The sequence below is a fragment of the Phascolarctos cinereus genome, unplaced genomic scaffold (assembly GCF_003287225.1).
Source record: "Phascolarctos cinereus isolate Bilbo 61053 unplaced genomic scaffold, phaCin_HiC Scaffold_7;HRSCAF=346, whole genome shotgun sequence".
Lineage (NCBI taxonomy): Eukaryota > Metazoa > Chordata > Mammalia > Diprotodontia > Phascolarctidae > Phascolarctos > Phascolarctos cinereus.
Window position 1 is genome coordinate 79571713 of NW_027556180.1, and position 26798 is coordinate 79598510.

Consider the following 26798-nt stretch of genomic DNA (forward strand, 5'->3'; position numbering starts at 1 on the left):
AATGGGGAGACAGAACTGAGCTTTGTTGAACTAGATGATTTTAAAGATCTTGTCCAGATGTAACACTCTATGGATTGATTATCCTCATTCAAAATTTTTGGAAAACAACATTTTTTGACAAAAGAAATATCAAGGCTTTATTTCCATTACATTGAGAATAACAGAAATGTTTGATTGCATTTACCTGTACAACAACCATTTTCACAAATGAATCAAAATAAATCTTAAAAAAAAAGAGATTAGGAGATGAACATTTAAAAGCAGAGATGAATTTGGAGTCCTGAAAATACTCAGAAAGGCTCATAAAGCTCCAAGAATCAAAACCCACTCTCAGATTCCTAGCCATCTATTTCTAGTCATCCTAAGTAGCTAAATTAAGTTGTTTGCATTCATTTTCAAAGAATAAATCTTTTTAGTTGGCTTGCATATTTTTTATTCTTCCACTCATCATGTTATATTTTATTATTTATTTAGAACCAGGCATTTTTAATTAAACATAAGTCAAAACAGGCATTACATTTTCTCTCTTACCTACACATAAGCAGAAAATTAAAAAAAATGCTCTTTAAGATAAATATTTAAAAAGAACTATCTAGAATGTTAACATAAAATTGTATGTTATGCTACACTTTACTTTTTAAAGTTTGGTATCAGTCTCAAAATTTCAATTTATTATAAAGACATTTTTGTTAGTTGACATTGAAAGACAAAATAACAATAACACAGAACCAGGGGCAAACCAGGATGTATTTTTCTCTAGGGGTTCCTGCAATATTACAGGCTTTGGAAAAATGTGGGAAGAGTAGGTTGTTTCCTCTTTCACTTTCTACCCACTTTCTCTCTCCCTCTCTCACTTTACTTTTGGGGTTTTTGATCATTATCAGATTGTTCACCATGCAATAGTTTTAGTTGGTTACTGTATCATTTCTGGCTGACATGCTGGACCTGGAGTCAGAGGACCTAAATTCAAAGCCTGGGGCTACTACTCACACTTGTGGCTAAGTAACTTTACCTCTTTGGGCCTCAGTTTCCTTATCTGAAAACGGAAGGAGTTAGATTGGATGACCTCTAACATCCCTTTCAGCTCTAAAATTCGAGTTCTATGATGTTATGATGCATAATGACCACTGAACCTATCTTCCCCTCTTTCTTTTCCATTAGAGAAGGCCTGACAGGCTAGTGCCTGGTGCTGCTATGGAGTTAAATGCTAGGATATCCTTAGACTACAGCTTAGCATCAGGTCTCCCTTGTCACCTCCTAAGTCATCATTGCTTGGAGATACATCCAGTTGATGTCCCCTAAATATTCTTTAATTTTCATAATTCCTACTTTATTATTTAGTTGGAGATTATTCTGATTTGTTGTTACTCAAGTTTTTTTTTAATTGCATGTGCACCTTCATTGATTTATTTTTTTCTATTTTTATAAACTTTTCCATCAGAGCTATTTTAGCTGAATATCATAAGTTTTGGTATGCTGTCTCATTATTGTCATTTTCTCCGATGAATTTTTTTTAGTTTTTTCTTTTTATGTGAAAATTTTTATATTTTTAAAAAATTACAAATTTTAACTTTCATTTTTAAAAATTTCAAGTTCTAAATTCTTTCTCTCCCTCTCCCTCCTTGAGATGGTAAGCAATTAGATATAGATTATATATGTGTAGTCATGCAAAACATATTAGCCATGCTGCAAAAGAAAACACAGATTAAAAAAAACCACAAGAAAAATAAAGAAAATTAAAAAGTATTCTTTGATCTGTATTTAGACTCCATACTTCTTTCTCTGGATGTGGATAACATTTTCCATCATGAGTCTTTTTGGAATTGTCTTAGATCATTATATTGCTGAGAAGAGCTAAGTCTATCAAAGTTGATCCTCGAACAATGTTGCTGTTCTCCTGGTCCTGCTCACTTCACTCAGCATCAGTTCATGTAAGTTTTTCCAAGTTTTTCTGAAATCCACCTGCTCATCATTTTTAATAGAACAATAGTATTCCATTACATTCATATACCACAACTTGTTCAGCCATTCTCCAATTGATGGGCATCCCCTGAATTTCTAATTCTTTGCCACCACAAAGAGCTGCTATAAATATTTTTTGTACATGTGAGTTCTTTTCCCTCTTCTATGATCTCTTTGGGATACAGATCTAGTAGTGCTATTGCTAGATCAAAGGTTTTATAGCCCTTTGGGTATAGTTCCAAATTGCTCTCCAGAATGGTTGGATCAGTTCACAACTCCATCAACAATGCATTAGTGTTCCAATTTTCCCACATTGTCTCCAACATTTATCATTTTCCTTTTTTTTGTCATATTAGCCAATCTGATCGGTGTGAGGTGGTACCTCAGAGTTGTCTTATTTGCATTTCTCTAATCAATAGTGATTAGAGCATTTTTTCATATGACTACAGATAGCTTTGATTTTTTTCATCTGAAAACTGCCTGCTCATATTCTTTAATCATTTATCAACTGGGGAATGACTTGTATTCTTATAAATTTGACTCAGATCTCTATATATTTTAGAAATGAAGCCTTTATCAGAGACTCTAGATGTACAAATTGTTTCCCAACTTTCTGCTTCCCTTCTAATCTTGGTTGCACTGGCTTTGTTTGGGTAAACCCTTTTAATTTAATATAATCAAAATGATCAATTTTGCATTTTGTAACGTTCTCTATCTCTTGCTTGGTAATAAATTCTTCCCTTCTCCATAGGTCTGACAGATAAACTATTCCTTGCTATCCTAATTCCGCTTTTCATTTCTTATAGCACAATAGTATTCCATCACAATCATATGCCACAACATGTTCAGCCATTCTCCAGTTGACAGGTATCCCCATAATTTCAAATTTTTTGCCACTACAAAAAGAGCTGCTATAAATATTTTTGTGCAAATTGGTCCTGTTCCCTTTTCTTTGATTTCTTTGGCATGCAGACCTAGTAATGGTATTGCTGGGTCAAGGAATATTCAGTTTTATAGCCCTTTGGGCATAGTTCTGAATTGCTCTCCAGAATGGTTGGGCCATTCACAATTCTACCAACAGTACAACAGTCCTAATTTTCCCAATATTTGTCATTTTCCTTTTCTATCAAATCTGATAGGTATGAGATCTTACCTCAGAGTTGTTTTAATGTGCATTTCTCAAATTAATAGCTACTTAGAGCATTTTTTCATATGACAACAGATAGCTTTGATTTCTTCATCGAAAAGGCCTTACCTTAAAAAGGCCACGGTCTCCCATTACATCTAGGGCCATTTCCAGTCATCATGATCTATGTATAACTCACCCCTGAACCCAGATGGCTGGTGACTTTGTACAGGCCTCCCTCACTTAAATTTAATTCACTTGAATGTCACGGTATGGCATCATCTTCCTGATGTCACGGTCCTCTTCTAGAATGAAGGACAAACAACCTTTGTGAGCAGAAATAGGAGGTGCCCCACTGGGGACCCAAATGGAACTGGCCTGTTGGGTAACACAGCTCCCTTCCTTCCTTCCTTCCTTCTTCCCTCTCTCCCTTCCTTTTCTTCTGTCCATATAGGGTATCATATCCTTACCTGTGGGTGCTCTACCCAAAGGAATGTAAATTTTGATCGTTGAAACCTTTTTCTTTGACCATTCATCATTTGGTAAATGACTCATATTCTCATAAATTTGACTCAGTTTTCTTGTTGTGGGTCCCTTGTTCTTGAAGAGGAGCAATGACACCAAGAGGGTGATGTCTTGACTTGCCCATGAATTGGATTTAAGTGAGGCAGAGCTGCACAAGGTCTCCAGCCTCACTCTCTCCTCCAGAGTCATCAAAGTCCAGTGGCAAGGCAGATGTTAAGATACCTGGCAATGGTCCAGGATACAGTGAGTGGCCTTGGCCTCCCTAAATGTCTCAGTTCTCTATTTCAGAAATGAAGCCTTTTTTAGAAAAGCTTGCTGCAAAAAATTTCCCCCAGTTTTCTGGTTCCCTTCAGTCTTGGCTGTATTGGTTTTATTTGTGCAAAATCTTTTAAATTTAATGTAATTGTCAAAATGTTAGGAGACACCCTGTTTTCCAGAGCTAAGGCCCAGCAAGGTGTGCCCTGAGCTTGGCATAACAATCCTTTGTGCTCGGCCTCTGTATGATCTCAGCCACAGCAAAATTCCAGAATTGTTTCGTGTAATTATCATATTGCTTTGACCAGCACCAGGTATTCTTTGAGCACAGACAAGAGCCTGCTGTATCCATATTCAGTCATAAAGCCCTGCTATGAATCAATCTTGTCACATTGTTGCTGTTACCCCTCATTGTCAAGGCTACAATTCATTGCATAGCCGTAGGTATAAATATTGAGATCTGCCTACACTAAAGCAGGTCTCCTCACTAGAGGCAGGGCTCTGGCATATGGGTCTACATCCCCTCCTTGCTTGTTAGCCACTTCTCTCACTTTGTTGTTGTTTTTTTTTTTTGGTGAGGTAATTGGGGTTAAGTGACTTGCCCAGGGTCACACAGCTAGTAAGTGTCAAGTGTCTGAGGCCGGATTTGAACTCAGGTCCTCCTGACTCCAAGGCCGGAGCTTTATCCATTGTACCGTCTAGCTGCCCCCACTTCCCTCACTTTGAAATTAAACTTCTGTTTGATTCCTGACTCTCCTGTCTATAGCCTGCTCTGTTAGACTCCGGCCACCCATAGGTTAGAGGCTGGTTCTGTCCCATTGACATAATCAAAATTACCCATTTTTCGTCCTGTAATGCTCTTTATCTCTTTTTTGGTCATAAATTCTTCCCTTATCCAAAGATCTGACAGGTAAAATATTCCATGCTTCCCTAATTTGGATCTTCATGTTTATTGAACAGCAGATTACTATGGTCATTTACTCTTGTGTATTGTCTAGCTAGTTGATTCTACTGATCCACCACTCTATTTCTTAGCCAGTACTAGATTGTTTTGATGATTACCACTTTGTAATACAGTTTGAGATCTGGTCCTGCTAGGCCACATTCACCTTTTTTTTTCATTGATTCTCTTGTTATTCTTGACCTGTTGTTCTTCCAGATGAATTTGGCTACTATTTTTTCTAGTTCTATAAAATAATCTTTTGTAGTTTGGTTGGTATGGCACTGAATAAGCAAACTAATTGAGGTAGAATTGTCATTTTTATTACATTGACTTGGCCTACCCACGAGCAGTCAATAGTTTTCCATTTGTTTAGATCTGACTTTATTTGTGTCCTTGAAGAAATTTGTAATTTTTCCCATACTTTGTGTTTGACCCATTAATTCTTTAGAATTGTTATTTAGTCTCCAATTACTTTTAAATTCTTTCTCATCAATGAATCATAACAAAATCTCAATGCAAAGTTTCAAACTCCTGCTGTAGCTTTAAATGTCCCACTTGTAATAATAATAACTAACATTTATATAGAGCCTTAATGTTTGCAAAGCACTTTGCAAATATAATCTCTTGCTATCTTCACAACAACCCTGGCAGATAAGTGCTACTGTTAGCCCCATTTCACAGATAAGGAAACTGAGGTAGATAGAGGATAAATGACTTGCCCAGGGTCATATAGCGAGTAAGTGTATAGATTTAAATTTCTACTCAGGTCTTCTTGACCAGCTATCCACTGGGCCAACTAGCATCTTTGGAACTAACTACCCTTTGTACCATGGTCTTGGCTGATTCTATTTTTTGGAGCCAATCAACAACATTCAATGCAAGCATCCTGTATTATACTCACTAGCAACATTAGACATGTCCTCTACTAAAACCTTACTCTGTTGCCCCACCATGGTGTGGGCATGAATCTGGGCTCTTGAAGGTTATGCCAATTTGTGGCAAGTTTTGGCAGGTCCAATCAGCCAGAAAAACTTTGTGGCCCTGGCAATGAACTGCACATCTGTCAGCTTAGCCAGTTTGGAAAGTTACTCCTCTAGAGAGCTGATACTTTTTTCTAGTTTCTAAGATCCAAACGATTGTACTCTATGTCGGTGCAGGCCACATATCAGATTCTAGGAAGAGACAATTGACATAATTACCTTATGGAGGTAGAAATCAACTTCATAAAAGTCCCAAGATCATGTTCCCAGGCTCTGCATGCCTCACTGGGATGTTTTCACTGCTAAATAGTTTCTGGGCACGTAGCCAATCAAATCCTGAATTTCTGTTGAGTTGGAGAGTGGAGAGGAGCCAGGAGAGATAAGGAATTGGAAGGGAGAAGATGTATTCAATTTCTCTTTGCAGCCCCTCAGAACTGCAAAACTTCCGTAGGGATTCCTGATATAATGCCCAAATGATATTGCGGATCCTGAGGAAGCAGTGGGGGGAGACTGGAAAGTGAATAAAGAAGCCTCAATTCATCTTCCACAGGTCCTCCTATTCAAGGTTAATAACTCACATTTACATAGCTCCCTTAAGGTTGACAGTGTTTTCCTCACAACATTGTGAGTCAAGTAGCAAAGTATTATTATTCCCATTTTACAGATCAGAAAACTGAAGCACAGATTGATTAAATGACTAAATTATTTTCCACACAGCCAGTGATTTTTCATAGCCAGGACTCAAATTTAAGTCTTTGGCTTCCAAGACCTGCTGCTGCTGTTGTTGTTGGTGGTGGTGTTGGTCCTTCATTCTTTTTTTTTCCTCTTCCAAAATCGATCTGTTAATGTTTCTGCAGATTCACTGAAACATCTTAGAAGACTATCAACCACCTTTCTCAATTAAAATGAAAAAATCATTTAACAGCTAAAACCCCTTGCATGCACTTCTCCTTGGAAATCAGACTCTGAAACAAACGAAAAACAGAAAAAAAAACCCCAATCCTTTCAAATGGAGCTCGCAAGTTAAGTTACGCAGACGTGCACTTTTGGGAGCGTTCCTATTTGTTTTGAAATCCCAAATTAATGAGTATGATAAACTTACTGCTGGCACTGGATTCACCCCAAATGGCACCATCTGACTCTGCTCTAAGTCCTCGGTGGGCTCCCCAACCCACCTCATGCCCCCCACCTTGTCCTTTTACAGCTACTTGGGACAGCCCTTGCATACGTGCCAATCACAGTGGGAAGAGGGGATCGGGGGTCACAGTGCATGGGGTTCAACGTCACAGTGGGCAGAGCAAAGGGGACCACAGCGCAAGTAAGTCAGGTCAATCAGGTCGTTCCCCCGCTAGTCCAGCTGTGGCCACTGCGATGGCACCCGTGGCGGACGACCCTGGGGATGGTGGGGGCAGCGTCCTCTCGCACCCATATCTGTCACATGACCACACTCTTGGACTGTCTGGTGTCCTCGGGCTGCGAGATCCTGGTCTGCCTGGCTGGCGCTCCCCAGGATCCGCTTCCGGGCCTCGGCGTATTCTGCCTCGCGCCGGGCCAAGGACTTCACAGGGAGGGCTGGCCTGCTGCCAGACCCCGTTGCTTATGGGCCTTTTGAGGATCCGTATTTGAGGAGGGGTTACTGAGGGAAGGCTATCGTTCTGAATAACGATGGGCACTTTGGGAGGAGACGTAGAGTTCCTGGCCACTGTGGGCCGCCTCCTCCCAGCCCTCAGCGACCTCCTAAACTTCCATCTTCCTCCCTGCTTTCCACACCCCAACCCCTGCGCCTGTGCCCCACGCTCTGCCCCCCTCCCGCGCCTGCGCCTTACGCCCTGCACCCCTCGTCACGCACCTCCTCTATTGGCCCTTCATTCTTGAAGAGGACCAATGACGTCACGAGGGCGATGTCTTAACTTGCCACGTGGTTTGGATTTAAGTGAGGTAGAGCTCTGCAAAGGCCTCACCCTCATTTCTGTCCTCCAGAGCCTTCGGAGTCCAGTGGCAAGACAGGTCAAGATGACTGGCAAAGGACAAGGATGCACAGTGCTTGACCTTGGCCTTTCTAAATTAATCCAAGACCCATAGGCTTACTCTTGCAAGCTATCTCTCTTTGTACTCTCTTGGTGGATCCTAGACCCTGTAGATGTTAGGATGTTAAGAAACACCATTCAGGGAGGTTGTGATTTCAGGACGAAACTGTGGAATTTTGTAAAAGGACATACATCCTACTTTCATTTATCTTCCCTAATGGTGGTAATCTTTAAAACACATTTTTCAAGAAGATGGTTAAATTTCTTCAGCTACTCTTCTTTGAGTGGTCTTCTCTGCTACTTCTATCACAATAACTCTCCTGGTTGCCCAGCATATAAAATCATCACTGAATGGTGGTGATGGTCCTGGTAAAAGCTGTTTGGGGAGTTATAAGTAGTGGCACCCCCAAGACTAGGCAATGTATTGAAGAGGAGAAGGGCTCTGGATCAAGGAATATAGAATAGAATAGAGTGGTAGGATCCCAGGGCTTGCTAATTAAGCCAGTCATTCAACCAGCATTTATTAAGCACCTACTATGTGCCAGGAATCGTGCTTAGAACTGGGGATGCATTGGCACCTGGAGGGTAAGGAAGAGCCTTCTGTGTAAGGTGAAATTTGAGAAATTTGATTTGAACATTTAAGGAAGTCAGTGGAGATGCTCGGAGGAGATGAGGAGGGATAGTGCACCAGACATGGTGGGGAGCTACTGAAAGGCACAGAGTCAGGAGATGGAGTCTTGTGTGTGAATAAGTAGGCTAGTATTGTTGAATTGTTGTTTGTTTTCTAAGAGAACCAATGATATCACTGTGTATGATGGGTGAGGTCTTGACTTATGCTTGAATAGAATTTAAGTGAGGCAGAAATGCACAAGGTCATCACCACTTTCTTTTCCTGACACATTGAAGTCCAGTGTCAAGAGGAAAGTCAAGATGATTGGCAATGGCCTTGAATGCAGTGGATAACCTTGATGTTTTTGGTTGATTTGATATTTGATTCTGGAAGTAATAGGGAGCCATTGGAGTTTATTGAGTATGTGGGGTGACAGGGCCAATTCTGTGATTTAGGAAAATCACTTAGCTGTTGAGTGGTGGACAGATTAGAGTGGGAAGAGGATTGAAGGCTCCTGAAATACTGTAGCATATGTGAGGCAATGAGAGACTAAACTGGTAGTGGCTGTTGAGTAGAGAAGGAAACATATAACAAGAGATGTCATGAGGGCAGAAATAAAAACATTTGACAAAAGATTGGATATATGGGGTGTTAGAGTTAAACAGGCTTGTGTTTCCACAGCTAGAATAATGCAGAGATTTAAAGAACAACAGCTCCAGGAAGTAGTACGTTGTAGGTGGGCTCAGGCTTAGCCAATAAAAAGTAAGTTGATGGTTCCAAAAAGACCCCAAAATCAAGATAAGGGTCGAGCCAGCTCAGACCAGTTAAGGTCAACCTGAGGACACCTGAAAAATGTTAGTGCGCCTGCTTAATGAACTTCATTACTATTATCTAACACACCCCACATAAAATTAGAACCTCATTAATGAGTCATGGGACATATGACCAAGGGAGGGGGAACATACTTGAGCATATCAAGGGGAAACATGTAAGGAAAGATGTAACCTGGGAATGGATGGCCCAATCCAGGCCTGGGAGGTTTCTTGCTGAATTCAACTGCATAAAAGCACACTTGCCCTTGCACTCAGGGCCCACCCCTCCTGAAGAGGGTGGAGCCCGCTTCTGGCCAGAAATGTCTAAATCCTCTGGACTTTCTTTGTAATAAATTTTCTTGATACTAAATTTTTGGTGTCAAGCCTATTTCTAACATGGGGTGAATGAGAAGAGTTGGACATTACACTGAGTCTGGGAATTTGGATGACTGGGAGGGTGATGGTGCTTTTGACAAGCAGAGATTGGGGAATGCTTCTCCTTTTTATTTCTTTTATTATTATTATTATTATTGTTTTATTTAAAAAGCTAGGATAATTTACTTTTTATCCAGAGCAGTTTTCATTTTGATTTCTTGAAATATAGCTCTGAAAAGATAGTTTAAAAAGCCCATCGTCTAATGGAGCTACTTGACCAGGTATGCTCTTTAAACCCAAATCATTGTGGTTTATGTTGACTGGCCAATCACGGCCCTCACCCAAGTCTTCTGGGCCCATTGTTTAGATTTTGATGGCTTAGAATGGGTGTAAATAGCAACTGTTTTCTCTTTTGGTTAGAAACTAGGAGGGTCTTCCCCTCTCAGATTGATATCTTTGTAATGGTAAATTGGGCCATCTTTTGTCTCAACTCTTACCTATCCCTTAGTCATTAAATGGGCATGGCCTCAGACCAACTGAAACCTGGGAAAGACCTTAATTTAAAAAGGCCCAGGTCACTCACTGCATCCTGGCGCATTGCCTGTTATCTTAACTTCTGTTTTGCCACTGGACTTTGATGACTCTGGAGTAGAGAGTGAGGCTGGAGACCTTGTGCAGCTCTGCCTCACTTAAATCCAATTCATGGGCAAGTCAAGACATCATTCTCTTGATGTCATTAGCTCTCTTCCAGAGTGAAGGGCCAACAGCAAGGGAAATTTGGGAAGAGAGAAGTTTTTGGGGAAAGTTAATGAGTTTGTTTTGTACATGTCGAGTTTGATAAATCTAGTTTAAGCTATCTCCAAGGCAGTTAGTGATGTGGGATCACACCTCTGGAGACAGATTAGGACTGGATATGTAGATCTAGGAATCATCTGCATAGAGATGATAATTGAACCTATGGGGTCTGATGAGATTAGGAGAAAGAGAGTTGCATGAACTCCTATTAAGAGCAAAGTAGGTGGGAAAAAAATACTGTGGCTATGAGGTGATTATTAAGAGTTAATTATAGAACTTGATTCATAAAATTAAAAAATTTTTTTGAGGGGAGTGTGGTTTAGATCTGTGAATTCATTAGTATGGTGACCAGCAACTCATCTACTAACTATAGTCTTAGAAAGTTATTTGGGTCACTGTGTTGAGGTCTAGTGGTTCTGGGAGCCCTGAAATTCAAGGGCAAGTGATGCAGGTCCTGCCTTGAATGAATTCGACCCAGGCTGAAGACAAGGTTTAAGCCAAAGACAAGGTTTATTAGAATGCTGATTGGGGGTGAACGAGATTCCTAGTGAGTCTGTACTATTGGCCGGATTTTAAGAATCTGAGCAGAGACAGTTTATTTTATTGCCAGTAGAAATGGGAGAGACACGTAAGGAATCTGAGCACTTTAATGGAGGCAAAATGGATCTTTTATACAGAAGACTGTGGGAAGATCTGTATGGGGAGTGGCCAAGTAGTTTGGGATGACTGGGAGGTAACAGAGAAGGACCTGGAAGGGCCGGGTACCCCTGGTGAATGCCAGGGACCTGGGCCATGTGGAAGGGGTCTAGATGAAATTAAAGGTGGAATGTGGCCATGGGCAATCTGGACAATGGCAATGAAGATCTGGGCTAGGTTAGAGGTAACAGAGAGTTGGAGATTGGGGCAGGGTCAAAGCCACAATGTAAGGGCCGTTGAAAGGATTATAACCTCAAGGGAACCTCAGGGTCCTGGGCCATGTGGGAAAGCCCAGGGTCTTTTAGGGGTCCATCATTAAAGTCCCATCAACTAAAAATTTAAGTGACTTATTCAGAGCTGGTCTGTAAAAAAGATAAGACTTGAATTTGACTCAATACTAGCTCTCTATCTACTATATAATGCTGCCCTTAGAAAAGATCCCAGGTTTTGAAGAGAGAAGGTTGTGATGGGAATTGAGAAGAGGATGTGCCAGGGATTACAAGGGTAGAATTGGAATATGATTGGATATGGGGATGAAGAAGAAAGAGGAGTCACAATTACTCCAACGTAATGAGGGTTGGTGACTAAGACAATAATAGAGCCATCAAAAGAAATGAAAAGTGGTGGGGGGCAAGTTTTGTGGAGAAGGTGGGTGATGAGTTCAGTTCTGGACATGGTCCATTTCAGGTACTGAAAGGTCAACCAATTTCAAATATCCAACTGATGGTTTGGTGCTGGGGAGTAGAGTTCTGGGGGGGTGATTGGAGTGGAAATATATACTTGCAAGTTATATGTATAGACATGATAATGAAACCATGTGAGAGAACGAGATCACCAAGGGAGAGAATATAGAAAGAGAAGAAAAGAGGGCTGAAGATAGAACCTTGGGGTTCAGCCATATCAAAGGTATAGCTCTGAGGGGAAGGATTTTGTTTGTTAATCCATATAGATCTAATATTAGAAGTGAAAGATTTTCTTTATTAAGTCCACTATGTTATGATTTTATTTAAATTTTATAGCTTCACTTTTTTTCTTAGGGGAAAAAAACCACTTCCCTTTTGCTTTGAATTTCAAATGACTTAATAAATTCCCTGAAGAGAGGGGAATTTCCAATAACTTATAAGTGTGGAATGTATCACTGTAACCAAAACATGTAATTTTGTCAAAATGATATAATTTCTGAAAATGTTTAGTGAAAAACTCCAGGCAAAATGCTGACATACCTTTGTTGGCAAAAAAAAAGGGGGGGGAAGAAAAAGATAAAAGAACATATACTTCGTGTAAACCAGACTTTTTTATGCAGCATTTTCATTACAAGTCCAGATATTGAAATATATATTGGCCAATTAATTCACGTTTTCCTTGCCTTATCTTTTTATTTTTAACTCATGACACTAGTTTGGTTTAATAACCCAAGAAAGCTTTTAAATATTTCATACCCTCTAGTCCTAATGTCAGCTTAACTCACTGAAGTTATTATTTTATTATTTATAGACTGCTGTAGTATTCATAGTACTTCACAAAACACGGAAAAGACAAGTTTATGCTCTGAAGATTTCACAGATGTACTTATAATTTAGATGTCAATGAGAGACATGAAACCTGATTGCCAGTATGAGTCTTTGGAAAAACACCCTCCAATTAGTTAGAACTGCTGTCCTTATATGAAGATGACTCTAGCTCATGAAAAAGTAGTTTGTTTGAGCTAGTGATGGGTTACAGTGGATCCTCACTGTCTAATCCATACCTTTATGTGATCAAGGGCCTGCATTTGCGACCTGGTTAGCCAGAGTTGGGTCAAATTCTTTATATGAAATTAATTGGTAGAGGGATATACTTTTAACCAGGGGTGCCTCCAGATATAATTTTAAAGTAGGTTAATAGTTTCAGGCCTTGCATGGAGAAAACTATTGTCCCACTCCCCCTCCCCAATTGCTTTTTTTTTAAAATTAAGAAAAGCTCTGATAAACAGTCATAATGATATACCTTACTGATTAACTACTCCTCCCAAAGGTATTTTTAAGAGAACAAAAGACAAAGTCTTATATAGGCAAAAGAATGAATCTCTCACAGTGAATTTTAAGGTATCGGCTAACCAGGAAGATAGACATTTAGGGGAGGGTGTGTAGATAGATTGTCCTGTAGTCTTCAAGTTATATAAATCTGTCTGAAAGGTCAGTCTCACCATGGTCTTATTTTTAAAAAGTAAATTTAATTTTAGTGTTAGTTTTGATTTTTCTACCTTTCTCTCTGCTTCCATCACCTATTGAGAAAGCAAGGAGAACAAAATAAATTCCTATATTAGCTGTGTCCCTCTCCCCCCTCCATCAACCCACACACACAAAAAAAAGAAAGATGCTTCAATCAATGCACTATGACTCCATCAGCTTTCTATCTGGAAGTGTATAGCATATTTCATTTTGAATCCTTTGGAACTGGGATTGGTTATTGTGTTTATTAGAGTTTCTAAATCTTTCAAAAATGTTTATCTCTACAATATTGTTGCTCTGATATTAATTACTCTCTGGCTCTGCTTACTTCACTTTGAATCAGTTCATACAAATCTTCCTAGGTTTTTCTGAAACCAACCCCTTCATTATTTCTTAGAGCACAGTAGTATTCCCGTACCTCCATATATCATAACTTATTAAACCATTTTTAAATTTATGGGTACCCCCTAAGTTTCCAATTCTTTGCCACTACAAAAAGAGTTAGTACAGAGTTCTGTACATATGGGTAATTTTACTCTTTCTTTGATCTCTTTGGGGTATAGACTTAGTAGCAATATCACTAAGTCAAAGAGTATGCGCAGTTTAATAGCTTTTTGGGCATAGTTCCAAATTGCTTTTCAGAATGGCTGGACTACTTCATAGCTCCACCAACACTGCATTAAAGTACCTTAAAATTTTTTTTTTTTGTGCAAGGTAATTGAGGTTAAGTGACTTGCATAGGTCACATAGCTAGTAAGTGTCAAGTGTTTGAGGCTAGATTTGAACTCAGGTTCTCCTGACTCCAGGGCTGGCACTCTATCCACTGTGCCACCTAGCTGCCCCCTAAAGTACTTGTTTTCCTACATCCTCTATAGCATTTATTTCCCCTTTCCCTTCAACTTTGCCAGTCTGATGGGAGTGAAGTGGTATCTCAAAGTTGTTTTAATTTGCATATCTCAAAATATATATTACTGATTTATAGTATTTTTTCATGTGACTATTAATAGCTTGGGTTTCTTCCCCTGAAAACTGCCTATTCATGTCCTTTGATCATTTATCACTTGGGGAATTTGCCGTGGTCTCATTAGCAGAATACTTTATCAAACTGATAGAAAAAGCCACACAAAACAAAACTACTCTTTATGTTTGCCTGAAGAGTTTATCTTTTCACTCAATCCTGGAGCCTCAGTTTTCTTACTTATAATATGATAATATTCTAATTATAAATATAATTATATACAATAATATATAACATGTTATTATATAATAATATAATTATAAATCTAAAACATAATTAGAAAATAATATAATAATATAATAATACTGGTATGTATATGTATATCCATACACTGTATATATACACACACATATATACACATATATCCCAGTAACTTTGAGCATCAAATGGAATAAAACATATATGTATATATGTATATGCATAAGATGATTTATAAATCTTACAGCATTGTTTAAATAATAGCTCTTATTAGCTAAATATTAGCTATTGTTAACAATTAAGATTGGATTGGTAGGTGGGCCCAGATAATGAAGTATGCAGGAAATAGGATGTCATTGAGGGTTTTTTAGTATAGCCTCTCAGTTTTTTACCCTTATAACCCAGAGTAGCAGTCACTCCTCTGGGGTCTCAAACTGCCAGAGTCAGTAAAAATTAAGGGGAGTAGGTTTAAATATAAGAAGAGGAAGATGAGAATTACTAATCATCTGAATTTGGATAGCATAGGTAGTCAACCTTGATAATTCATATGTAAAAAAAAAATTCTCCTTAATCAAGGGATAAGTAAAGCACAGTGAGGCCTATCCCCTTTCCACGATATTGTAATTATATAGATTTAACTGGCCACAAGACCAGTATTGCTGTAGTGGCTTTCTTCCAAGGAGCTGAGAGCTTTTACTATCAAATTCTCCATTATTTGGAATGGATAAATCATGTTCTATGTTTATCTTTGAAAAGCCTTTAGACTTTTATTAACAGGACTTGGGGCAACAGCTTTGATTTTAATTTTTTTTGTTAACAGTTATTTTTATTATTATTATTATTTTTTTTTAGTGAGGCAATTGGGGTTAAGTGACTTGCCCAGAGTCACACAGTTAGGAAGTATTGTGTGCCTGAGGCCAAATTTGAACTCAGGTCCTCCTGACTCCAGGGTGCTCTATCCACTGCACCACCTAGCTGCCCCAGCAGTTAACTCTTAACCTCAATTTTGAATCACTACCTGTGTCCTACCTTCGCTACCTGTGCCGCAACCTTGAAGGAAGGACTTTTTCATTTGGAGTTCTTAATTCTCTTTCCCAGGAAATGTGTGTAATCCAGGGAAATAACAGGGACAAAAATGGGAGGTATGTGTGAGGGAATAAAAGCTCTCATGGAGTTTAGAGATTTGAGAGGTGATGCTCTTCATTCCCTGGAAGAAATAGAGACTAGGGAGGTCTTGATCAAGAGGGCTGCTTGGGAAAGTATCCGAACTTTCCAGGTCTTCCTGGGTTGTGTTAGTATGGCTTACCTTTATTGCTTTGTTTTCAGTATTGCTAATTCCCAGATTGTTGAATGCCACTACAAAAAATGCATGGATAATTTTATAATACATACATACGCATATTATAAAATCATATATTTACTCATACATAGATATGTATATGTACATATTATGTATATGTGTCTGAACTTCTTATAAATTCTTATGTCTGAAATTCTTATATGTATATACACATGCATATGTAAATATGTGTACTTATATGTATACCCACATGTATACACATATATAGAAATAGGTATATAGACACACTTGAAGTATATGTGTATATAGTATATGTATATATACATGTGTGCAATGTATATGTGTATGTGTATGTATATGTATGGTCCTAACAAATGTTAGAGACTCAGTGTAACAAAAGTAGGACTATTATTAGGTGGTGGCTTGGTGGCTCAGTAAATAGAGTGTTGTAGTTGGACTCAAAAGAGCTGAAATCAAATCCACCCTATTAGCTGTGTGACCTTGAATAAGTCACTTACCTCAGTTTCCTTATCAGCAAAATGAAGATAATAATAGCAACTACTTTCCAGGCTTCCTGTGAGGATAAAGTGAGATAATATTTGTAAGGCATTTTGCAAACCTTAAAACACTATATTAATGCTAGCTAGCATTAATATTTTCTGATCAGATCTATGCATACCCAATATCATGAAAAGTTGTAGTTAACTAATGATTTGGGCATAGACTCCCCAATAGAACTTTTTATTCTAAGCCATTTCAGACACCTCCAAAGCTGTCTGACAGCTCTTCCACTTCCCTCAGTCCTAATGAAATAAAAGAGGTATACCTCATGTGGAGTGTTAGGTGGCTGAATGGCTCTGGGAAGTTCAATACAATTTCAATAAAAAAAAATCAATAGTGAACTGGACCTAGACTACCACTTTCATGTTTGCTGTGCAAGATTACTTTTCTCATTGAAAAAATCCTACAAAGTCTAAGAAGACCAAGTCTGCATTTTTACTTAAGCCATGGTTAGGATGCTCTTGAGCAATTCCTCAAAGGGAATGTGGGTTCTCTTTAATAATCATATCTGAGCAATATCTCCCCTAAATTTTTACTGACCGGCAGTTTGAGACCCCAGAGGAGTGTTAAAAAATTAACAATTAATTTTTTAGCAATGACATGAAGACTTTTCAGGGGTGTGACTGCTAATCTTTACCAATGATGAAAATTTTTAGTTTTGAGTAAAAGCCACTTAATGGTTTGGTACTATAATCAGGTCTTGGAAAAAGCCTGTTGTCAGATGTTGTTTGAGGCACATAGGAGTTAAATGGCTTGCCCAGGGTCAAATAGACTACTGTGTCGATATACATACTAATGTATCAGAGTCCGGATTCCAACCCATATCTTGACTTCAAACCCAGTACTGTCCTCTTCCTCATTAAGATTGAGCTCTTTATTGTTTTGCTTTTCTTTGCATCGCCAGCACTTACCATGCTGCTTAGAAGGTGTATAAATGCTTGTTAACTGCTGACTGGAAAAAGTGTGTGTGTGTGTGTGTGTGTGTGTGTGTGTGTGTGTGTGTGTGTTGGTCAGAGATTTATTTCCTTAACATTATTATTTTAAAAAAAATTCTGAACTCAAATACCAAAAAAAAAAAGTATTTCTAGTACACAGTAGAACACGAAATGAGGATTGCATTTGATACCATGAATCTCCATTTCATAGTACTTGCTTTTTTTTTTTTTTAAGAACTCTGGGGTTAAGTGACTTGCCCAGGGTCACATAGCTAGTAAATGTCAAGTGTCTAAGGTCAAATTTGAACTCAGGTCCTCTTGACTCCAGGGCTGGTGCTCTGTCCACTGCTCTACCTAGCTGCCCCTAGCATTTGCTTTTTAAGGAAAAGGATATAAAAAGCTCTGCACATTACTTTCAAAACTGTCCTACTTGTCTGTGGTTCTTGCTGAACTTCTGTTCTTGGCCCTCTTTTTTTTGGCATCACCACTGCTATCCTTAGCTTTTCTCCTCATCGGGTCCTCTCTCTAAAATCAGGCAGGTATTTGAAGCAAAGTTCGAGGCAACCTTTAAAAAAGAGCTAGAATACTTTGATTCCTCCACTCATCTTTCATAATTATCTGAAAGAATTTAATTTTCTGTTGTTTGCTAAGTTCATATGTTGATTATCCTGTTTACCTTTAGGTTCTTTTGAATGTGCAATTCTTTTCTTTGATGTTTAGGTCCAACTTTGAAGGATATATTATTTTTTGTTGCCAGCCAACTTATTTTGCTTTTTTAGACTATCAGATTCTATTTTCCTTTGATTTACTATAATCACAGAGTAATATTGTGCTGATTGGTCTGTGAACCAATGTGAAGATTGCAATTTTTTTTATTACTGCCTACAAAAATTTCTTCTTTGATGTCTTAGTCCTGAAATTTGACTATAATAGTTCTTTTTTTATGTAAAACATTTTCATATTAGTCATTTTGTACAAGACTTGAATAAAAGAAACAAATCAAAGGAAGAAAATGAAAAATTGCATGCTTCAGTCTGTATTCAGTCAGTATCAGTTCTTTGTCTGGAGGCAGACAGTATGCTCCGTCATGAGTCCTTTGGGATTGTCCTGGGTCATTGTCTTGCTGAGAATAACCAAGTCCTTCATAGTTCTTCATTGAACAATATTGCTGTTACTGTGTACAATCGTCTCCGGTTCTGTTCACTTCACTATGCATCAGTTCATGTGAGTCCTTCCAGGTTTCTCCAAAATCATCCTGCTTGTCATTTCTTACAGCATAGTAGTATTCCATTACAATCATACACCACATCTTGTTTAGCCATCCCCCAAGTCTTAGCCACAATAAAAAGAGCTGCTGTAAATATATAATAGTTCTTGATTGTTTAAATTTGAGATTTATTTCTGTTTATATTCTGTGAATTCCCCCAGTGCTACTTGTTTTTAATATTTAATATTTTTGAATAACTTTTTCCTGAAAAATTTCTTAAAGCATGTTATTCAGGTTTTCTTTTTCTTGATTTCACCCTGCAGAAGACCAGTAATCATTAAATTATCTCTTTTCATTCTATCTTGAAATCACTATTCTTGTTTTGTTGAACTCTCTCATGTTCTTTTAATTTTATTTAAAAAATTGTTCCAATATTTTTCCTTTTGTCTCTGTGTTTTTGCGTTCTATTCTATCATTCTCTCAGAAAATCTGCTGTCGTGGGGAACGTAGTCTTTGAGTGAAATTGCTGATTTCTTACCTAAGTGCTCTAATTTCTATTCTTATTTCTATGATGTTTCAACTTAATTCTTTATTGTTCTTCTGAATGACTCTGGAAGTTCTTGGAATTTCATTGTCATTTTATGTGATCTTGCAGAATTTGTTGTGACGCCTTCATCTTTCTTAGAAAATTTGGCTCTATTGACTATTGCATAGTACTTGTCCAGTGAGATGGCTCTTTTTTGGGGCATGTTTTTTCATTTCTCCTCCTTAGCCATCTTTGCCTGCTTTTATCTATCACTCTGCTGATATGGCTATGGTATCTTTGCTGGGTATGCACATTTTACCACCAGTCCTTCCTGTTTGCTAACCTGTGATACTGCTTATGTGATGCTTACTGCTTGTCTAAGACCACCAGGGGAATCACCTCAGATAGCGATTTTGACTAGTGGGGACAGTGCTTCAGGGAGGCTCTGAGTAGCCACTGTATTGGGTCTGTTTTCCACCTTTTCTTGTCCCATTTTTCTGTGTTCCACTGTCCTCTCTGCCACTGGCTTTCTTTAGTACCTTTAGCACCCAGGGTCTGGTAGTGAAAGGATTGGAGTGGGTTACCCTCAGCAGGGCACTGGAGAGAAATCTTCTGAGAAGTCTGCACTTGGTTCTCCTCTCCATATTTCTCTCAATTTTCCTGATCATCTGTTTCACCCTATGCTTTATTAAGGGCTGGCCCAGCTGTAGAAAAGGGGAGTTTGGGAGGGAGCACCTAAAAAGCTGGGCTGCCACTTACTCTGGAAGCAAGAGCATCCCTGTATGGACTGCTAGGGTGTTAACTGAAGTGATGTTGTCCGATGGAGAATGGAAGTGTTAAGAGAAGCTGGTTGATGGATGGTCTTCAGTTCTTTTTTTCTGTTACAATTGTCTTGTGTTGTATTCTTTCATCTTTCTTCTTCCTATCATTGCTGAAGTATTTGGAGTTTGGAGCTCTTTATTTGTATATTTGGGGTGGTTGTGGGGGTGAGGGCACTGAGCTTACCTCTTACTCTGTCAGCTTCCCAGGATATATTGGTAATCACCAGCTGGTAAGGCTGAATCTACTTAGTTCCTTTATGTACTGTTCTAGTCTAGGATTTGGATTTAAGATCCCTTAGGAGCATGTGTCTTAAAGGCTGCTGGGAGTGATAACAGTCTATATTATAGCAGTTCACTCCTGGATTCAAGAACAAGGCATCTTCTGCTGTTGTGAAGCCCTGAACCCTGTTATACCTTCTTCTAAGTCTTTTTTTTCCCCCTAGTCTGAGAGACCCCTAGCTCAGATCTCATATGGAAAGCTGAGCTAAGCTAAGCTGACAGTTTCTGAGCCTCACATCTGATCCCCTCTTCCCTAGATCAACTTAACTGGTTCAGCTTCCTTCCCCAGGTTCTCTCTGAGGACTCTAGCCCACAGCATTATACTTGGCACACAGTGGGGACTCAATAAAAGTTTGTAGAATTGTTATTGAATTTAATTGAATGACTCCACTCCCAGGGGAGGAGTTTTCACAAATCCTGTCATACAATTTTACAGCATTTAAAAAAATAATCTTACAGTCACAATGGTGGAAAATTTCTGCTAGGTAAGACTTAGTATTTCCAATTAAGGAACCCCATGCATAGATTTCAGGGGTTCTAGCATGGGGCCCTAATTCAATGTACTTATTAATTTAGGAGAGATTAATTTACACATGCACAAAGGAGAGGTGGATTCTGCCTCCTTTCCTTATTAAAAATGCCTTGTGGGCCATCCTTTTGAAGAACTCTAATAGGCTGTTCTTTGACCCTTGGGTCAAAAATCAGACAGATTTTTTTCAATAATAATGACTATTATAAATGCATGTTTACTAATGAACATGAAAGAATCAGTTTGATTAAAAACTGTGCAGATGAAGGAGAAATGAGTCACCCTCTGTTTTTCAAGTTTGGTTGAATACTTCCTGTTTAGGTAGAGTAGCAATAAGAGCTTTTAAAAATGTGTAGATTTTTTTTTAAAACAGATTATTATCTTGCTCTTATCCTGAATAATTCTATGACTTATAAAGGCGTACTTTTTTTCATCTTTCATGGTTTGGAAAGCAAAAAAGGAAGAATGCCCCTAAACAAATAAGCCTGAGAATGCATTTTATTTACCTAAGTGAAAACTTAGAAAGAAATGGATACACTATATCTACCTGAGGGCCTTTCACTGTGAACTGAGCAGGGCAGATCTTCCTTTGTTGGATGGTGATTCTGAACTGGGGCTTCTACCACTCTCCTCCTTGCTCCAGGGGATGGGGAAAGGAGAGGGGGAGGGAGAGGGGGAGGTGATGGCTCTTGATACCACCCTGAGTTTCTGTTTGGAATATTTTTATGTTTGAATTCCAAGGGTTTGATTTCTTGTCAGAATGTTTGATGTTATTGGTGGGTGTGTGTGTGTGTGTGTGTGTGTGTGTGTGTGTGTTTTTAAATCATTTCAGCCAGCACTCAGCATTCTTTTTATTTGGGGACAGACAAAAATGTAAACAGCTAATAAACCAATTTCTTCACTGTGCTTTTCTCCTTTGGTGTCACCACCCGAGGAGTTAAAATGTACCTGATTTTAAGAAGAAATGATTTGAAGACTGGCAGTGAACAAATAATTTGCTGTAGTGAAAAAGAAGAGGGAATATTGGAAAATACTGAACAACAAAGCATGGTTGCGTGGTTTAAATCTGCTGAAAACCCCTCCAAGTCTTTCAGGCAGATAAGCCCAAGGCCATAACCTTTCATTCAGGAAGAACCTCTATTGTGGCACACCAGGGTGACTTTCTGTTTTCAGTGCTTAATATGTTGTGTTCCAGGAGTTCAATGACTCATTAAAAGACTTAGATGACAACATCCCTATCCCTACCTGTGAGATAGGAAATAGGAACTGGAATTCCCATGCTGCATAGCAAGAGATTAGCCCAGTCAAACTAGTTAGTGAGTACCTAGAAATCAAAAACAGGGCAGGTCTCAAGTGATCTCACCTTTTTACAGTCTTTGGATCAGTCAACCTAAATAATGAAAAAAAAATTTTAAGTTTTTTTTTTTTTTGCTTTGGCAAGATGAAAAAATGAGGAAAGGAAAGAACTACAAAGCTACACAGATCTTTCTTGGATAAGTCATGGTTGCTCCCTTTTTGCAATATATTGTAAAATATTTCCTATGGATTTTCCAGTTACATTTTAAACATAAGAAAAATCTTAATTGTTGCCAAAAAAGTGTTCCAATGGAAGTTGATTAACAAAGTCCATTAACAAGTGAAATTATGTTATTTTTTTCCATTTAAAAATGTCCCTATGATGCTTTTTGTTTTAAATCACAGTAATTTTGGCAAATGTTACCTCTGTTGTCCCCCATCTTGCTCCAGATTCAGCAGTCTCTTGGAACAAAGGAAAACAAGTAAACCTTCATGACATTACACCTTCTTCACTTTTTCCACTTGGCTGAAAAGAAAAAAAAACAATAAAAGCCTTGCAGCAAATATTCACAATCAAGCAAAATAAACTTCCATATTAGCCATTTCCAAAAAAAATACGTCTCCCCCTGCACCCTGGGTTCATCTTTTAGGAGGTAGATAGCATATTTTAATCATTGTGATTGATCACTGCATTGATCAGAGTTCTTAAGTCTTTCAAAGTTGTTTGTCTTCACATTGTTGTTGTTTTTGCATAAATTGCTCCCTTGTATCAGTTCATATAAATCTTCACAGGTTTCTCTGAAATTGTCCCTGTCATTTCTTACAGCATATTGGTCTCTTATTACTTTCATGTATGATAATTTGTTCAGCCATTTCCCAGTTTAATTTCCAATTCTTTGCTCAAATATCACATGTGCCTAGTGTTTTTTGGGGAGTTTTTTTTGTTTGCCTTATATTCCATGTGTTATATTATCCTTAGGAATATTTTCTATTGGGTAGATACAACATGTATGCAGATAAATAAGTACAAGATAATTTGAGAAGGAAAAGAGAACTAACAACTAGGCGGATCAGAGAAAGCTTCCTGTAGGAGGCAGTACCCAGGTGAGCCTTGAATGCTAGGAAAGATTCTAATGGCTGGTGATGAGTATGTTCCAAGCATGGGAATTAGTCTCTGCAAAAAACAAACAAACAAAGATAAGCATAAGGAAAGCTGAATTTGGGAAATGGCTAGTTGGCCATACTGACTTCAGTGGACATTACGAGAATGGGAATCATATGGAAAAGCTCTGGAAAAAGAGGTGGAAGCCAGTGTCTAGCACTGGGTTCTTTACAGCTACAGAATTGAATTGAATTATGCAGGAGTAGCTTCTTTCCCTTAAAGGGCTTATTTAGAGTCAGATCCAGACTTGAATTCTGGCTCTGACATTACCTCTGTGACTTTAGGCACATCACTAAGCCTATCTGATCCTCACTTTCCTTCTCTGTAAAATGGGGATAATAATACTTTTATAACCTATTTTATAGGGTTGTGGTGGGGGGTGAGTGCTTTATGAACCTGAAAATGCTGTGCAAATGAGTTAGTTATTTCATAAATGAGAGTATTAATAATCACTTTCCACTATGGTTAATCATTAAGAATATGTAATTCCTGTTCAGAACTACAGCTCTGTTCTCATACAGACTAGGTTCAGTCTAGGGGCCTCTCAACAATTAATAATCTATATGGCTCATACCCCCACCAACAAAGCATGTCATTCCCTAAAAGGTCCCTGAGCTCTCATGTAAGCACTCAGACTAATAAAACATCACATATACAACAGGCTTTATTTAACCCTATAAAAGAACTTAGCCTGAGACAGTAAATACAAAACTCTCCCGTCTTCTTTCTTTTCTTTTGACATTTATATAAAGATCTTTAAGGTGGCATAATGGACAGAATTCTGGGTCTGGAGGCAGGAAGACCTGAGTTCAAATCCTGCCTCAGAAACTTACTAAATGTGTGACCCTGGGCAAATCACCTAACTTCTGTCTGTCTTAGTTTCTTCAGTTCTAAAATGGGAATATGACAATAATACCTACCTTAGGGCTATTGTGAGGATCAAACGAGATAATATTTGTAAAGCGCTAAGCACGGCATAGGCACATAGTAGTTGCTGTCATTGATCCTTTGTGGCTGATTAGTCCAGCGTCAGTCCTGCTCCACAGATCAGGCACAAGGGGTCCATTAGAACATTTAGAGTGGAAATGACTCTGGATTTGCACAGTTTATTTTTTTTTGTGCTTCTACAATTCTGACTCATCATCTTCATTGAACCAACCCTGATGTTTGCAAGTGTTCTGGCGCAGATGAGCAAATGCTGTGCTGTACTGTTCTAATCCACTGTTGCTGACTGCATGCTGACTCAGTTCTCCCTCCAGGTCAGCAATAAACTGTTCATGCATGGAGAAATCCTCTAGCCTGTTGACATTGAGTCTCCTGACAGTTGTCTTGCCTTGGGGGCCACTGCTTTCATTGAAGGTGAATGTTTAGCTTGGAGAGGATGAGTCTGTGATGGGTCCAGCACTCTGTGCCACACATCACCTTCATCATACATCCTGCCTGTCTCTTCTCCTGACAATGATGTAGTAGTCTATTAAATTCCAGTGCTTGCTACAAGGGTGCACCCATGACGTTTTATTGCTGTTAGGTAGGCAGAAGATGGTGTTGGTGATGAAAAGGTCACAAGATGCACAAGTCCTCAATAGTAAGTGACTGTTGGCATTGCTATTTCTGACCCCATTTCTCCCAAGGACTCCCTGCTATGACTTATAGTCTGTGCCTACTCTGGTGTTAGTCACCCAGAATTACAAGCTTGTCCTCTTCTGGCACATTGATGATGAAGGACTTCGTAGAAGAATTTTTCTTTGACCTCAGCAGGGTTCGTCAGGGTAGGAGCACAGACACCAATGATGCTTGGTGCTTTCCTCTAAGTGGTAGCCACATTGTCCTGAACCTACTGTTCCCCTCTTTTGGGAGGCATGTAATCTTGTTGACTAGATTAGGTTTAATTGCCAAACCTTTGCCTGCTTCATGCGCTCTTCACCTCTATGTCCAGTTCACAAAATGCGTATCCAGCTCTGACTTCAGTGAGGGGGCCTTCATTTGCTAGCCTTGTTTCACTCAGGACTTCTAACTGCACGTGGTAGCTGGTCAGTTCTCTTGAAACTGGAGCTGTTTGTCTTTCAGTTCCATCAGATTTCATGTTGTCCGTAAGTGTGTACACATTCCATATACCAATGGTGAGTGCAATTTTTTTTTTAGTGTGTGTGTTTTGACCACAGAGGGGGATCCCTGTCTGCTGTGGTAAACAGGTCAGGGTTGGGTGAAGCAGATAATTTTTAGAGCACATTTTCTAGTCCTTTTCTCCATGAGATGAGCAGTGTGGTCTTTAAAAGGGCCGCTCAGACACCCAGGAGGCTGCTGAATCCCACTGCTGCTTCAGTTTAGTGAGAGGACAGCCCACGGCCTTGGGCCTACCATGTGCAGAGTTGTAGCTACAGATCCCAGTGTATCTGCCCCTGCTGCTTCTTCTCTTGCCTCTTTGTCACAAGACTTCAAGATGGGTAGAGTAGTGAATAATGGGCGATGTCTTGATTTGCAGATGAATTTGATTTAAGTGAGGCAGAGTTGCTCAGTCATCAACCTCACTGTCTTTTCCAGAGTCACTGGAGTCCAGTGGCAAGACAGAAGTCAAGAATGCACTGAATGAGCTTGGCATCTTCTATGTTTGGTCAAGCTCTGAGCACTCCACAGTGCTTGCTTCAGCCACCTTCCTGGCCGTTGGAACAAATTGTTCTCATCTGCCCATTCCACCAGGAGAAGTCTTCACATGCTTGACTAGGCATCCCTCTCACTGACAGGTCTGAGGCTCGTTGGCTACCTATCACCTGATTTGGCCCATCTGTGGAGAGGGTAATGGGGTGTCTGTTGCACATGCTGCAGCTTCTTAAAGCCACAGATAAGAGTTGGATGAGAGGTGGACACCGAAGGTGGGTGAGCAGCTCTGAAAAAGGCTCTGCAAGGCCTCTGAGCAGAGATAGTGGTCCTCACTGAACACCCCATACACCCTAGGTAGCTAGGTGGAGCACTGGATAGAGCACTGCCCTGAAGTCAAGGAGACTCATCTTCCTGAGGTCAAATACTGTGTGTGACCCTGGGCAAGTCACATAACTCTGCCTCAGATTCCTCATCTGTAGAATGAGCTGGAGAAGGAAAGGCTGGGCCAAGAAAGCACAAACAGGGTCACGAAGAGTCAGCCATGACTTGACAACAGCAACAACCTCAGATAAGCCCCAGAAGAAGAGGAGGGGTGTCATACCTGATTGTACTCCCAGGCATACAGTATGCACTTCATAAATGCTTATTCCCTTCTTCCTCCTTACCTTTTTGACAAAACACTTTAATTTATTTCCTCATTTGGGATCTCTAATACTTATCCCTACCTCCCCCAGGGACCTACGTCACTCCAATATGGCACTACCTTACATGGGGGCCACTGCTAGGGGAGAGAACTCTACATTGTTATGGAGTCAAGCAACCTTCCCCTGTGGGAGATCCAATGGTCCCTCAGCATCTGTACCATCTGCATGATTCAGAGTACCAGGGTAGGAATAGGTTTGTTTGACTCTTCCCCTCATGGCTACTGCCATGCCAATCTTTCTTCTCTTTCACTTTTCTGTGTGGCTATGGGTCATTCTTATATATTTTGAACTCTTTTATTTGTCTGTGTCTCCCTTTGGAACTAGGTCTGCTTTTCTTAGGGGGCTATG